The following is a 15,998-nucleotide window of genomic DNA, read 5'->3' as shown; positions in this document are numbered from 1 at the left end:
AAAGTCGGTCAATGGGTTTGCACATTTAGTATTCCAATATTGTATTCAGCGGCGTTAATACAAAGTGAACACAATTTCAGAATCAGAATATGAACCCTCAGCTTGTTATTGTTATCGGCCCCTGTAATTCTCATTGTACCTCCCCCAAGAAAATTAGAAGTGATAACGTATAAACTAAGTTCCACAGTAGCTCGGTTTTATGTTTGAATGAGACGATTTAAACACCCCATACATTTCCGACACAATGCTTTCCGTCGGTGTCTACTTGTCTAGCACTTGATGTGAGGGGAAACACGCTCAGACAAAACGAGGAAATCTCTTGTCTCGACTTCCTCCGTAGCTAACCAAAACAACACTTATACTAGGGCCCTTTTCCTTTTGTGACTTATTGCTATTTGTCACTATTCAATATAATTTACACAATACATACATTTTTTAGGTAACAGATCTCATTCATCCAAATTATGTCAAGTGTTGTTTTGCTAAATGGTATTCCATTGTACAAGTATTTTATGTGCGAGAGGTCAGATGGTTGACGTAGGGTGGTTGTACAACAAACAATCAGTTTTTAAATTATTTGCCGAGACTAACAAGTCCTATATTATGTTCCTTAATAAAATATGCTAAAACAAATCGATGCAGAAGTGACATCACTTGCAAACCTTGTATTATGGAAATTGTACATTATTGTTGTGAACAATAACAGTGTTGTTGTTAGTTATAAAGTTTTATGACTGTCGCCGACACTGTCCTACAGCACCCGCACTGAGGTCATATTTTATGTGAAGAACTATTTATAAATGTACAAACTTCATTGTCAGAACAATCACAATGTCAATATGAATAATTATTACAATAAAACTACGATAGTTTCATAAGGGCTACGGTGCGATAATAACAAAATTCATATCAACAAAGTTGGTTAATACAACTGTCATTTTCAGAATGTAAAGGAACATAAAGGGTCTTTTCCGCTCTCGGTTAATTTTTCCCTCCCGCATACTTGAATTATATCACGATAGCTCTCATACCGTCATCAATTTGTTTCTTTTGAAACGATTGTGACAGTGACTCAGTTATTTAAAATGACATTTTGTTTCGAGCAGGATGAAAGTTTATACCGTTACGTGAGAAAAAAATCTATTAGTTTCATTATTTGAATTGAAGGAAGAAAGCTCTTGTGCATTAGATATAGTGTCAGAGTTTCTTTGAAGTGATTTATGGGAGTTATTATCAAGGCGACTTGGTGACAGTTTTGTTGTGGTTATCTATATTCTGGCGCTGGCATTGTTCTTCTGGACCATTTATCATCGGTCGGTTTAATACAAAAGATCGCTATTATTAACTTTGCTGTTAATTAAGTACGGTGAATAGCATATTGACATTATTTATATCGATATTATTTTTCAATATTATTTTTTATATCGATTTCAAACCAGGAGTTATACATGTTTTGATAAATCCAAAACATGTTAAACTCCTGAAAAAATAAACGGTACTAAAGAGGTGAGAAGTCTGAGTTCGAACATTTGAAACTCCCTAACCAATTGCCTGCCCCGTAATCGCATTACCTGCTTGCAATCGATAATGCTTGCGTAGTCCGGATTAAAATCGACCGAACTGGGATCATTGCTCGGTGCTAGCATTTGATAGACATTTGTCTATAAAGTACCTTCAGTATTTCGAATTCATCACAGCGAACTTAGCACGTCTATGTTATTACATTTAGTACAGTAATACAATAAATAGTAAAAGAAACTCTTTTGTTCACGATATTTAACACAAAACCTTTTAATGATTCTATGTGGTATTGTAACTGAATCTGAGTATGTTGAACAGTGCTATATTAGTCCACACGTTCTAAAGTTTCTTGGTAATCGCAAATTTACAGACTTGCGGCTGTTTGTAAAACCAAATATAAATCAAGCAGTAGAAACACGTCCGCTCTATATCCTTACATGCCATTGTTGACGCTTATGAAGTCAGCTAAACAGCAATAAGCTTTTAACCCAGTTGTGTTGCTGCTTACAATGCAAATAATCCGCTAACGTCATCGCGAGACTCCAAGGAGCCTCGGACACTATTCTAATTAAATGGCTCACGGTACGACCCCATTTGTTTAATTCCACAGTCGTTAAATCCCATTGGTATTAAAGTAATAGCTGTAAAAGATAGTAATAAATAAAAGAATAAGCTATGCCGTAGCTCTGAGACCGTTAAGGAATGAAGAACGTGCTCAGAATTACAGTTGACCCTTTCACATTCTATAGTAATATCCGCGACTGATGGAGCTTCATCTACTAGCTTCGAAACATCCACCTGGCGGCTATTTGCCACCTGCTCTATTCCAGTTAACGTTAGAACTGACTTAACGAAACAAATCTTGTTCGTCATGTCCCGTCACTTTTTCATCTATATCTGACGGAATAAGGTGAATTGAAGATGAAGCAGGTAACTGTACAAGTTTCTCCATTGTCATATGCAATTAGTTGCAACATTTATTGTTCAATCTAACAGTATTATAACAACGTAGTGGACAGGCGGGCGTGAGATGGGCGGGCTGCATTTGGAGGCAATTATCACGGTAATGGCTTCGTTATCTGGCTCTGCCTCATCTCGATGGCTAATGAAACGGAGCACGAGTGGCCGCTTGCTTTTCTCTCTAATACCTACATTAAGTTCATCGTTCAGTCAGCCAAATAATAGACAAAGCGTTGCCAAGATACCACTAGTCAAGTGCTTTTTGTTAAAATCTTGACATTTTAGTTATTTACTGTGCTGTAGTAAACACGTTGCTAACATTACTGCTGCTAGTAATGGACATTCCGTAAATGGTTTCTTTTTTAACCGTTATACCGAATGGATTTCGTTGTTTTTAGGACAAGGAAAAGGAAAATTTGTAACTCCCAGAAGTAGTACCTATTTTTTTTAAGTTGTTTTTAAATTAAGCAAGTTTTTGTTAGCAACACACATTTTTTATGCGGCCGTGTAAATTGCTCTCTCGGACGCCGTCGCCTCTCATGTGCAGCTGCTATCTGTCGATAAATCATCTCTCTATCATTGTTGGGCAGTTCGCTGTTCTCGTATAGTATGTTGACAAATTGGTCTCTCACTTTACACGACGTGGACGTAACGGTAACTTTATATTATGGTTCTAACAGTTCGATAGCAAAGCGCTTGTTACTTGTAATCAATTTATCATGCTCTAATAGTATTTTCATTGGATATCGTCATTTGTTTTTTAATTTTCGGACTAGTGGCACATGGTATGCATTTGCAATTTAAATATAATGCATATTCATGAAATCTATACTATGCTGTTATCGGTCTCGGGGTGATGGTGACGTGGACGGCGTCGCGGGCCGCTGCGCGCGCGCTGGCGCGTGAACCAGCTGATAGCGTGGGAACAACCTCATGCGTGAAGACCATTTTAAAGCAGACGGTGCATTATGGCTTTGACCCCACCGATGCTTATCAGTTCGCATAAACCTACTTCCCTGGAATCCATAATTCAAAGTATTCATTGCAAGCGTACATTAAGATTATGAGTATTACATCGCACACGTTATATTATACAATTTTACTTCTCGAAACACTGCGATGTTTGTTACATATTGTATGTAGATATTCAACAACTTGGTTGTCATGTTATTGCGATTGAGTCTCTATACAATGGCTGTACTTGTGTTTATCTCTTTAAAGTTTTTAAAACAATAGGATGCGGGTTCGCCTCATCACCGTGTTTACGGCGCTTATTTGCGCCTATAAACTTGGTTGACAATACAATTAACCAATGATTGTTCAATGGCTGTCAATTTACAAGGATTAACATTATTTATAGCCCCCATCTACCTAAATCAAAGGCTATCCACCTTATCGCGCTCGTATATTTATTGACTAAGAAAATTGAAAGCGTCGCAGGGCTGACTAGTCTACAGTTATCTGATACGCCCGTTTGCATTTATTTTGCTTATCTTTAGCGATGGAAGGGAAATTTTTATTTTATAAAAAATGCAGCGCGAAACCTGTCTAAAAGTTTGATTGAAGTCGGTTGATGATGACTTATTATTCAACATGATAGTTACTCATACTTATGTGATTATCGGATAATTTATTTACTTCACACGATTTACGGCGTAAACACTGACCGCTTCGATGCCAATGGCGCTAATGAATAGACTGTGTCGGTTTTGTCTGAGGATCACTTGCCTACATTCGTCACGCAATCGTGTACGTGCCCTAAATCCCCACTCCATTAACGTAATAGGTTTGATATACGTTGCTATTTTCTATGCCGTAGTTATATCTTTGACTATCCGCGGTTTTTAATTTATAAATGACATGGAGTCGGGCGAGTCGGATAACAATCAGCAGAGTAAACGCGGAGCGTGACTGCGCCGGGAGATGTAGCAGGATAAACAATCCACGCATTGGTTTCCGTTTTGAACCCGCTGTGAATTATGCTGAAAAATAAATACCTTGTACCGTTAGGCTACCTGTCACTATTGCGGTTATTACTCCAACACTTTTTACCTTCATTACTGTTCTAAATTGTGCCGTTTTACCTCAGCGACTATTAAAGGCACTTATTTTTGCTTTAATGCTTTAGAATTAACTCCTATACGTCATCGAGCGCTGTCCGCCTAAAGATAAACGGAGACCGTTGGTTTTTAGACAGAGTTAGAGCGATGAATCAAGCAGTAAGGGGCTAATTAACACCAAGCTCGGGAAGAGTAGGTATCATCGCACCTGTTGCAAAAGCTGGGCCTCACCGGACGAATATTAGAATTAGTAATTTGCAATATTCATTGCGCCGGAACGCGGGACGAGGGATTTATTCTTCTAATTGCGTGGAATTAAGTACTTTATTGCGAGTTCCAGCTGCTTTCACGACGTAAAATTATCTCGGTGACTATAAATTTCATGCTTCATAGAGTACAAGAGGGACGACAGAAGTTAGCGCAAAGCTGATTAATGAGCCACCGAAGGTTTCGTTCACCATTTCCCCAGTGTGCAATGCGATATTAGCGAACATATATGAGGACTCTGGCACAATTTCATTAAATGAAGCTTGTTCTATTGGGTTCAACAAATAGTTGTACCATGACAACTTTTTCCGTCGAAGTTATAGATAGTATATAGATAGTTTCTAGTAGATATAGATCTACTCATACAAATTCTCATGAAATCCATGTGACAAAATTATTAATGCAAAAGAAAAACTATGTGCTAGTGCCAACTAATTTGTATTCAATTCATAGACAACGTGTAATCAAATTGAACATGATTGACTATAGACTTATAGAGAGAGACTTATTACTTTGAAAATCACTGTATAAACAAAACATGCAAAGGAGATGCAGAGCATAGTAAATATTTAATTTTACTCATCCGTCAATGTTATTTGAAACTAAGAACTTTAATCAGTTTACAGTACTTATTGAAGAACAAGCCATTCTTGCTTATTTCGAAAATATGATACAATAACTGGCAAAGGAATGGAAGAATGCAGTTCCTTTGTTTTGCTGTGACAATTGAGGAGAGCATACAAGCCTTTGGTAATAAAGCGATATCTTTGACGACTCAAGATTTGTCTCAAATATCTCCATGCAAACACAGAACCGTGAATCAACTCGAAATTGATTCCTGCTCATAGACTGGTAATCCAACTTCGGAACGACCGATTTAACACGCGCCCACTTGACCGCAAACTGATTGTATCCGTTGTAAAACAAATTTCTGTAATAAAGTTTTCAAACGAGTCATAAATTCAACAGTGACCATTCAACAATTTGCATATACCTACACTATTGACGTAGATTATTATGTTCACGAAAATGCATTACTTACATTATAAAATAAAGGACAAGAGATTTTAAATCGCACTATGTAAATAGGCAATTTTTTCCGTTAAAATTGTAAATGAATGAGAGATAGAAATATAATGAAGGAGTACATGTAAACGCGACGATTACTCAGTTTCAGGTTCGAAGGATTTGAAATAAGAGCGCTGTTTCGCCAAAGCATTTTCCATTTAGCAACTTTAATTAGTTTATATAGGACTATTTTAAAACCTGGCCTACTACCTAATACGATCTGACGTAATAGCGATATAAGAGCGAAGTGCAAGGCGGATGCCAGGACGGAGGATGGCAATCTGCGTCGCCCCACAATTCGCGCGTCAACTGGTCGCAAGGTCGTATGATTGTAGATAATAACACTTGCTACTGCGACTCCGACACACTGGCCCAGTTTCGTTGCATTTGTACCTGTTCTCTACTTCCGTTAAATCAATAGTTCGCAAATTAAATGACGGAGCCGTAATCCTCAAACACGCTTCCCATCAATTCAATCAAGGTTCAATGTAACTTTAATATTTATTTTCTTTCAAGTCGGTTTGCGTTTTTCAAACACGAGTACGTGTATCAATTGAAATAACAAACGATTGAATTAACCGCGTAGTAACTTGCGTAACTTGTAATGGGCCTCGTGATACAGAGAGGGCAATTGTTTAGTCCATCCTGGCTCCTGACGGGATGATTGCAAGCACTCTCGGTCGTGCCTGTTATGAAACAGTTATTTTTAGTAAATTGACGACATCGCCGAAATATTCCATTGTATCGGCAGTTTTGTCCAACAGGTCACGGTTTGGCAGGCAGAATAATAACAACTTAACGAGGTTTTTGGACAGCCAAACCTCATTTTATGCAAATTCACGACCTTAACTGTAAAAAGTACTTACTGTGTTACAGTATAACAAACTTTAAGTTTAGTTTTTTAGAGATTACCTTTTATTCCTATGGCTATAAGGTGTCCAGTTTTTCGAGAAACTCTATCCGGTGATGTTGAATCTGCAATAAAATAAAATCTGTCATCGCCAGCGTAAACCAGTTAGTTTATCAACAATATTCTTTAATCATTTTGCTCGTAATTAATGTTTTTTTACAATCAAGCGTTAAATGAAGCCTTGTCCTTAATTTGTTGTGTCACAAATTGACTATCTGTTCAATTGCTTAAACACCAGTGCATTATATATTTTGGCAACTGTCAAGGAAGGCATTTGCATAATAAAAAACCATTTACAAAATATGAATTAATCAAATAAAAATTTACTTGAAATTTAATGTACATATCAAATAAAATTCTCATTGCGTGGGAATGGTGGCATCTTAAAATCAACAGCCTTACTGCAAGAAACAACTAATTAATTAATTTAAATTACAAAAACCGATAATATCTCTACTTGCAACAGAAATAGAACAGAATACAAGATTAAGTAGCAGCTGCTTATTGTGTTTTATTTATCTTTTTAATTAATGCTTAATACACTTTGTGCAACGCTTGTATGTAAGTACAATTTCAAGATGAAACATCATGCAGCTGCTGTGATTAGTCATCAAACCGTTTACGGCCACAACAGGATACATGCCTTACCACAGGATCAGTCATAATAATAAACTTATATACTAATAAATACTTTTTGCAAGAATAGAATAAAACCACAAAGAGTTCTGTTCTAACCCTCGCTTGAAGCTGGCGGTTAACCAAAAGCAATTAAACTTAATATGAACGTTTTATGTATTACCTGAGCAGTTACGATTCAAATGCTCTATATCGCGATATCGCATGCTTACACTTGCAAATAGCATCCAGCTAACCTGTACTTATGTAATTATCTGCGAGAATGTGCGTCATATTGTCGCTGTGGATGCAGTACGAATGTTATAAGCTTATGATGCAGTCGTTATGCAACGTTGGGCCGACCTTCGCCACGGCAACAGGCCCATTGTAAGATCGCTACAATGAGCACTTAGAAATGAGATATCTTCTTCATCTTTATCCAACAAAGTCTCGTGTTTAACAGACACAAGAAAGTGTTCATACGAGAACACAATATTTATACAAAAGAAATCGATTAGTGTCATTCATATCAACCTGACGCCAAATATGTTTCGTCGTCTGATCGATCTGCCAGTTCCTTTCATTTGTGAATTTGCCGACGGAAGCGCCGGACATCAGCCGGTTCGTTAGTTAATGGACCATTACTCGCTATAGCGCTAGCCGTCTGATCAATTTCGAGCGAAGTTCCGTCCATATCCTCTAGCTGCCTCACTCACAACTTTATAAAAATAGACACTCATTAGCTCATAATGTGTGTTTTGCTCCTCATCGTAATGTTTGTGTACAAATACTTTCTGACTCTAGCAGCTTTCATTCAAAACCTGTCTCTCAAAGGGCTGTTTTCTACGATTTGTGGTTTACGTTCGACTTCACGAAATTGCTCAGTTAACCACAAGTGTGCAAGAGAGCAGGGATTTCCAATAAAGATAGGTGATAGGGAAACGCGATGGACCGGCAACATTGCATATTGACGGGGGTCAAATATCTGAACAGGCAAGGGAGTGCGATGGGAGCGAGTGTTCTGACCTTTGTACCCCAATAACTTGTACAGATTAACTTTCGTCTCAATCCCCTCTTGGAATATTGCTTTTCCTGGCGTGTTACGACATTACCCACAGTTCATGGATTTCTTTTTTAATCAACGTACCAAAATGTGGAGTCTCAATATTCTAAGAAGAATATAAGAGAAGTAAAAGGAAAAAGTTGTGTAGTGTGCGGTCATTTATTTTCCTGCGTTATCATGTCCGCTTTTTGAAGGACCGCTTGCTTCGGCCAATTTTCTTAACAAATCCCTCTATGTGGGTTCCCGCCCAACACATGTCACTAGTCGTTGGCCATATGGAGTGTCATACAGTCCGCCCCCTCACTCGTCCTAAATTCCAAATTGCCTGGCAAAATCTCTGGCCCTTTGTGCAATAGAGTTATTATTACGGGCTGCTGATTTGATGAGGATCGGCCTCCAAAACATAATTTACTGTTATATCGCACCCACCATAGATGTAAACACAAGGATTTTCGCTCCTGTTTTCATTTCCATTCCCTCATAAAACCGTATATGAAGTAGCGGCAAAATGTAAAAAATAATTCTGACCAAAACTTTACATTACATAAAAGATGTTTGTTTTGACAAGCTCTTATCGAAGTTCAAAAAGTCTTTGTATTTTGTCATTATTATCAGTTTTTACGTTAGAACCATTATTTGTGATCCGGTCAAGATAAGATTATGCTGAATACTATCTTAGTAAACCTGTTGGATTTGATATCAAAGGGTCATTCGTTAGGAACACGTGCATTAATAAGTTACGCTCTTAACTTCTCTTATCAGTATTAAATGCCGGGAATATGCCATTTTCTGGAGGGTGGAGTGCGGAAAACGGTGTAGTTTCCTTGGTTGCTATGGCGACGCCCTGCATGTCAGTTTCACTCGTAACCTGCCTCCAAATATTCCGAGTTAGCATGCCGTCCGTACTCACGACAACGACGGTAGCGTCTTATAGGATTTTCCCTTTTCTCTGACCGATTATGGCGCGGATGCTCCATCGAGTGTAATCGTTCATATAATGAGATATTAAACCCTTCACTTGACACAACCGTTAGGATAATATTAATATTTTGCATGCAAAGTGGAATGTATTACATTTAAATTGATAATCACGCTCCCCCTTGTTTATAGCTGTATTGTTGAAAGGTTTGATGTATATTTGTTTTATAAAACACGTCTTGTCACGTAGATGCGGAACACTACCACTCTCCCTTGTCTAATTGCATTTTATTTATTCAATACCCTAGTACCCTCGAACAGACGCAAAACAGACCCGAAGGGACTTGGCCCCAGTCGCCCATTAGTTTCTTCTCCTGTCACTGCAGAATTTAACAACCGAATTAAATTATTCATTAGTCACTATTCATTAATTTTTAGTGAACACATTTCCTTCCTATTTCCGGTGAAGGGTGTAACATAACGATTTTCGAGAGATTCTCTCACACACATCCCAGTGTTGCAATTTTGGTTGTTTTGGAACTCGTAAAGGAAGTTTGCAATGGGGAGGAACTCTCTTGAGAAACTTAATGATAATAAACAATATTAAACTTGCCGTTGAATATCGTTGTTTCTACGGGTTAAGAACTCAATAGTAAGCTTGTATCAGGGCAAGTTCAAATGCAGAAAGAATTAAACGACAACAATAGAAACTGACTGTGCAATTTATGTCATCGGTTGTTTAACCTTGTAACTGAATTGCTAAACTTTGCCAATTGACGAATTTTAATCAAAAAGTTTCAGTTTGATATTAACCGGACATTATCCTCCGATATTCATCTCTCGTTTCACCGTCTCCTAGTGAAGATCTGATTGAGGATTAGAAAGCAATTTGGTTGGACATACTAATCAAATTCCGTACGGAGTTTATCTCATCTAACGCTTAAACTATGGGGCTTGAGTCTACTCTTAGCTGTTCCTAGCACTACGGAGCCTTATGTTGGCATAGTAAACGATATGGCTTTTAAAGATATTGCTTGCCGTGGTTTTCGTTACTTGGATCGTTCGCCTTTACTTTTGTCATCGTATGCGTAATGGGAAGCATCACATTTTAATATACGTAATAAATTTAATTCTCATCAATATTTATAAATACTATTCAACTTTTATTACTACATTATACTTTATATTTCGCATTTCAAAGATATTTAAAATTTATGCTACAAACTTTCGAGGTTTTTTTGCTGATGTCATACCTGCGGAGTGGTGGTAATAAAACCTCCCCTCTCTGTTAATGCAATCGACCGGGTCTTCCATTACATATTTATTACTAAAAGGGATCCAGAACTGCTGAGGAAGGAATGGAAATATACCTCTGTACGTTCCGGTTTGCCTGAGGGTGCTTCAAATGTTATCAAAAAGATTTCATAAATATAATAACTTAATGCATTTTACATGATGCGATAATAGTGGGTCCATTATCTTCGATCTCCGTTAAAGAATTGAATATTCATCCAGCATAAAGACATTTTCATAATCCGATAACTGATATAGTTTATGTAGCTTATCCTAGCCATTTAATTAGCATGTATAATAATGAAAGTGTTGTCGCGTAAAGAATTGAAAATAGTTCCGGTTATGTTAATATTAATTATCTCTTGGGTGGTGCTATGAATATTTTAAACAATTTAACGAAGGGTTCTGCATCACTTTTTAGGGTAGCGTTCCCGAACAAAGTCTTTTGTACTGCTGTATAAAGTTGAAATTCGTACAGCTGTAATATATTCCATTTACGACATCGTCGTCAGTTCTGCAGCAAGAGGTCGGAACTCGGGGCGTCTGCTAACGTGTCGTTTATATGGGCCGGGGCGCGCTTCCGAACTCTGTAATAATTGCCGCCTTACTACCACCACTCAACTTTGCCGAACAAACATTCTGGCAGTAAACAATGTGCAATATTCCACTAATTAGGTTCTTGTCGCAAGTTCCCAAGTTTATTTACGCAATATGATATGTTTCATTTGAGATGCCCGGAGCTACGTCGTGCTTGAGCAACGTTGATAACGATTGTTACGAAATGTTGAGTAAATTCTATGTAATTGGTTACAACGCATTTTTCTTTAAAGCACGTAATGTAATAAATAGAGTGTTACTACATACATTGTTTGATAGTAACAAATGAGCATGTTGTAACGAAGATCCTTAATAGAACATAAGAAGACTTCTTTTAAGTAGCGTAAACTTCGTGAGTTCTATATGTATTTTACGTTAGAATGTAATAAACAAGTTCGAATATAGTACGGAATACAATTTTAATAAATAAATAAATCTTTTAAATCTGGCTTACTGCAAATTCTTTTTTCGTGACTGTGCATTAGAAATTTATTTGGCCTCAAATTACAGGTCGGATCAAGTTTTTCGCTCCCCCAGTGGGAAACTTTTATGCTTTGCAAACAGACATTAGCAGAGTTTCTAGTTTGCATATGAAATCCTGTTAGTCTAGGGCGTGGGGATCACACCACATTGTTGCTGCAAACTTTAGGTGCACTTTTTGGGATCTCAGCTGCGGAGCCAAACGAATGACTCATCCCCGACGTACTTAAATACCATTGCATAGTACGTCATGCTCCCGCACGACAATAATGACGTCATTTTGCAATCGTTCAATGATTCAGTTTTGAACTAAATATAAATTGATACAAATGAGTCATCATACGGGAACTCTTGGACATTGCCTCAACTAACTGAAGGTAGTTCTTTGAGTCATTTGCAATAATTAATCCAAAATTGGAAAAGTATAAAATGCATACATGGAGGTCGGAAACTATGATAGGTCTAAATTTGTACGATAATGCAAAAAAAAGAAAATTACAGGTTAGCGTAGGGGAATTTGCAATCCTGATAATAACGCTACGACGACTTGGGGTCGTTGAACGCACAGTGGTGTTGACTCATCCTTGTTGGGCATCGGGCATCATGGAATCTTCAGCTTATGTACATGCATACAATGCAATGCCAATATAGCAAGTTAGCAAAATCTTGCGAATAAAGCGCAAATGTAGCCGCTAATACTCCAAAGTCACGTCTCACAAATGGATACCTTGTAAACATGCGATTCACACGTCAACGCTATAATATTTTTTGTCCTAACACTTAACACATTCCTCATGAAATGCTTGAACTTAATGATTGAGTACATCTTAATTACAATGCTCAAATTATTACTCTCTATGTGGAGCAATGTATTTGCGTTACTTTCAAAATTTATTTGAAGCAATATGAGCTTTAATGAACGCTCGATAATGGAAGGATTTGAGAGGCATGCATGCCGCGGTGATAGCTATTAACAACAGAGTTAGTCGCCTGTACGGAGAGTCTGTTTATAATTTACCAGAATGCTGAGCCCTTACAGTGGACAGGACATAAATGAAGTGTAATACACGCGAATAACTGCTCAAAAAGGAGATTTTAATTTGCATCGCTCACTCAATGTTGTTATACCTATTTTGGGAAGGGGTTAGTCGAACTTTGTGTGACATACTTCATTTTACTAAAATTAAGCTATGACTAAGCATTTTAATACTAGATCCCCTAAGATGTACTGGTTTGTTTGAATTTTTACCTAGAACACGGGATTTGAAACACAGAGGATAATATTAAAGAGCCTAGTAATCCTTTTAGATCGTTTATCTGGAATCATTTGTTTCTGAGAACTCGTGAGTGAATAAGCTACTAGACAAGGTCGTGGCGTACTACAATTTCCATGGCCGTCTCTAAACACGGTAGCCATATGGACCCATAGCGTTTATAATTACGCGCAGCTTTGTATTTCTACGTACCTACCTACTTGAAATAAAAAGCCAGTGTAAAAAGTAGCATACCAACACCGCTCCAGTAACGATAGAATTTGTTTTTGTTCAACCAAAACGTGTATTCGTCACACTGTTCGACTGTGTTACCAGTTTAAACTCTGTTGTTGCGTCACGTATTGAAGTACTAGTAGGATTTCCCTTTATAATTAAATATTTAGTCATTGATTCGCGAAAATCAGAACTGATTTCTCTCTACTACAATGATTCAAGATCCAAAACTTATTCAAGTAAAAATTGTTTTCTGATGAACGTTATTTTCCTGGCGAATAAACCGATCACACGACAGATAATGTGCTTAATGTTGCTAATGTAGATAATATGATGCAAGTACTGATATAAATATAAATTTATATCTATACAAAGAGGTAATAGGAGATGGATGATTGGTGGACCATGCACTAACGGGAGTCACACTCCAGGTGCATCGGTCATTTGATCTTCCGAAACGTAGAAACTCAATAATATTAATTCCATATTGAAATTGTCACAGGGATATACTTTAACGTGTACGCAACTAATAGGATCAGGGAAATATGACACAGCATTATTTTTATTCGTGCCTACTGATTGCAGCTATCGAGTCCCGAGAGCGACTACAAGTTTCGTTGTTATAGAAAAACGTGTAATGATAACCCAGGAAAGTTGAGTAGCTTCATCATCCATTTCAATTAAATCGTATATGTAAAGAAAAATCAAAATTGTTTTTAGTAACGAAATAGCTTGAATGATCGTTTAAGAGTTTGCCTTAATAATAACGTGGTTTAATACTGCAGGGTCATAACAATAAAGTCGAAGGGTTTATTGCCGAGCTGCGTGTGCTTGATTCTTCTCGAACCTCAAGTGGGCCTTTACGACCTATGCACTAATAAATCATTTTACCTTCCCCCCAACGACTAATAGTAAATTGGAATTGATATGGCATGAAAAATTGTTCCCACACTTAATTATACAAATTTTAAGTTAGTAAACTATAAATTAATATTCTAATATCAACTGCAAAATGACACATAGCCGATCTTGTTGATGTTATACTTTGCCGTATAATCTTAGTACTTGTGCCATATCGTACCTCGAACTAGGTGCATAAATATCATACAGTATTCGTATTAGGTTCCGAAATCAGGTTTTGTTTACATGGAACAGTAATTTTGCTCGTAACCGGTGTGATTTATAGATCAAGTTACGAAAATGACGGTGTTCCGAAAGTTACTTAAGCCTCGCGAAGTTTAAGTCGTTTAACTTGCTGGGCTCCTGTTTCACGACATTCCTCTCCATTTTACCACTAATCATTTTGATCGATAACCATCTTCGGGAATTAAAATCCTGAAATTCCTTAAAGTCACAATAGAAATCAAAGAATGCTTCAATTATAATAATGAAGATGGCGTTGTAGAATTATTTCTAAAATATTCTCAGTTTTCAGCAAAAGATTGCCATTTTATTTGTATTTGCTTCTATGTAGCTATTACTATCTAAGTACCTAGTTTTATCTTGCATAAGTTCTTCGTCTGGGGAGAAAAATGTTTGCATGTGTCGGGCGTGGAGAACTCTTTTGCGAAGTATTTTACGTGCGGTAGCATCAGCTACGCTGAGTGCTTGTTCACATGTCTCCTTTGAAGATGTCACTACACTACAACGGTACTGTTCCGAATAGTTGACTACATACAACCTTTAAAATGAGACATTTTTTTTTATTTGTTCAGTAAACTTAGTGTAATATCTTTAACCTGGTATGACCATATAAATCTTGTTTCACCTCCATTATGAAAACTCATTTGGATTTTTAAAAATCTTAGATACGTTGCAACAAAAGACTTAATAACTAAAGTCTATATCGCCTTAGCACAATCCGTTCTTGTATATTGTATCACTATCTGGGGAGAAGCCTCTAAAACTAAATTCATAAAACTAGAAAGAGCTCACAGATCCTTACTTAAAGTAATGCATTTTAAGAATTATAAGTTTCCCACAACGGATCTTTATAAAATTAGTAATGTTCTTACGGTTCGAAAATTATATATATTAAATTGTATTTGTAAAGTTCACAAAAAACCATTGATTTTAACCCGCTAATTTTGAGGAAAGGAAGAAAAAAACCTTGTGTTACCGTATCAAACTGTACGTACCACCTTTGCTAGTAAACAATTTAACCGACAGTCCTCTTATCTCTATACTAAAATAAATAAAGTACTAATTCTACACCCATTGAAATCGTATGACGTGAAATTTACGCTCTCAAAATGGTTACGATCATTGGATTATGAGGATACAGAACGTCTTTTAGAAGTAGATAATTCTACATTAAAACAAACACGAATTCCCTCACACGTTACTAACACATTTGGTTGTTGTATATATGTTTAGGTATGTGTATATATGTATGTATTATGTATTTATATATGTATGTATGTATACAGGGTGTAAATTTGAGACGGGGCAGCAAGGCCAGCCACCTTAAACTTAGAATAACTGATTACTAAATATGTCCCTACAAAATGTATGGTAAAAAGTTTTTTGCGATTTTTGACATTTCGAGTACTCTTACCACAGTTGGTCGCACAGAGACTATTGATCCTTAACAGAGACCGGCTCGAAGGCATAAAAAAAAGTTTTGTAAAAATTGTCACCTCACACACAAATAAACACACTTCAACCACTTACACACACACACACACACACACACGCGCGCGCGCGCACACGCACACACACACACACACACACACACACACACACACACACACACACAC

General features: G+C 37.1%; 2 protein-coding genes across 4 annotated transcripts in view; one reads left to right on the top strand and one right to left on the bottom strand.

The window, feature by feature from the left end:
• The window catches only part of LOC113231379 (mitoguardin), a 73,491-nt gene that overhangs the window by 27,909 nt on the left and 29,584 nt on the right, over positions 1–15,998 (top strand). The window lies entirely within an intron of this gene.
• The window catches only part of LOC113231391 (protein unzipped), a 37,276-nt gene that overhangs the window by 8,971 nt on the left and 12,307 nt on the right, over positions 1–15,998 (bottom strand). The window contains exon 2 of one of the 2 annotated variants that reach the window (XM_026465695.1): positions 6,789–6,851. The exons of the other annotated variant lie outside the window; for it this stretch is intronic. The gene's annotated coding sequence lies outside the window, so the exon portion shown is untranslated. The remainder of the gene's footprint in view (positions 1–6,788; positions 6,852–15,998) is intronic. 2 annotated transcript variants of the gene reach the window in all.

Source organism: Hyposmocoma kahamanoa, unplaced genomic scaffold (assembly GCF_003589595.1).
Source record: "Hyposmocoma kahamanoa isolate Upper Pololo Valley unplaced genomic scaffold, ASM358959v1 102, whole genome shotgun sequence".
Taxonomy (NCBI): Eukaryota; Metazoa; Arthropoda; class Insecta; order Lepidoptera; family Cosmopterigidae; genus Hyposmocoma; species Hyposmocoma kahamanoa.
The sequence above is the reverse complement of the archived record's forward strand: the minus strand, read 5'-3'. Positions and strand labels throughout refer to the sequence as shown.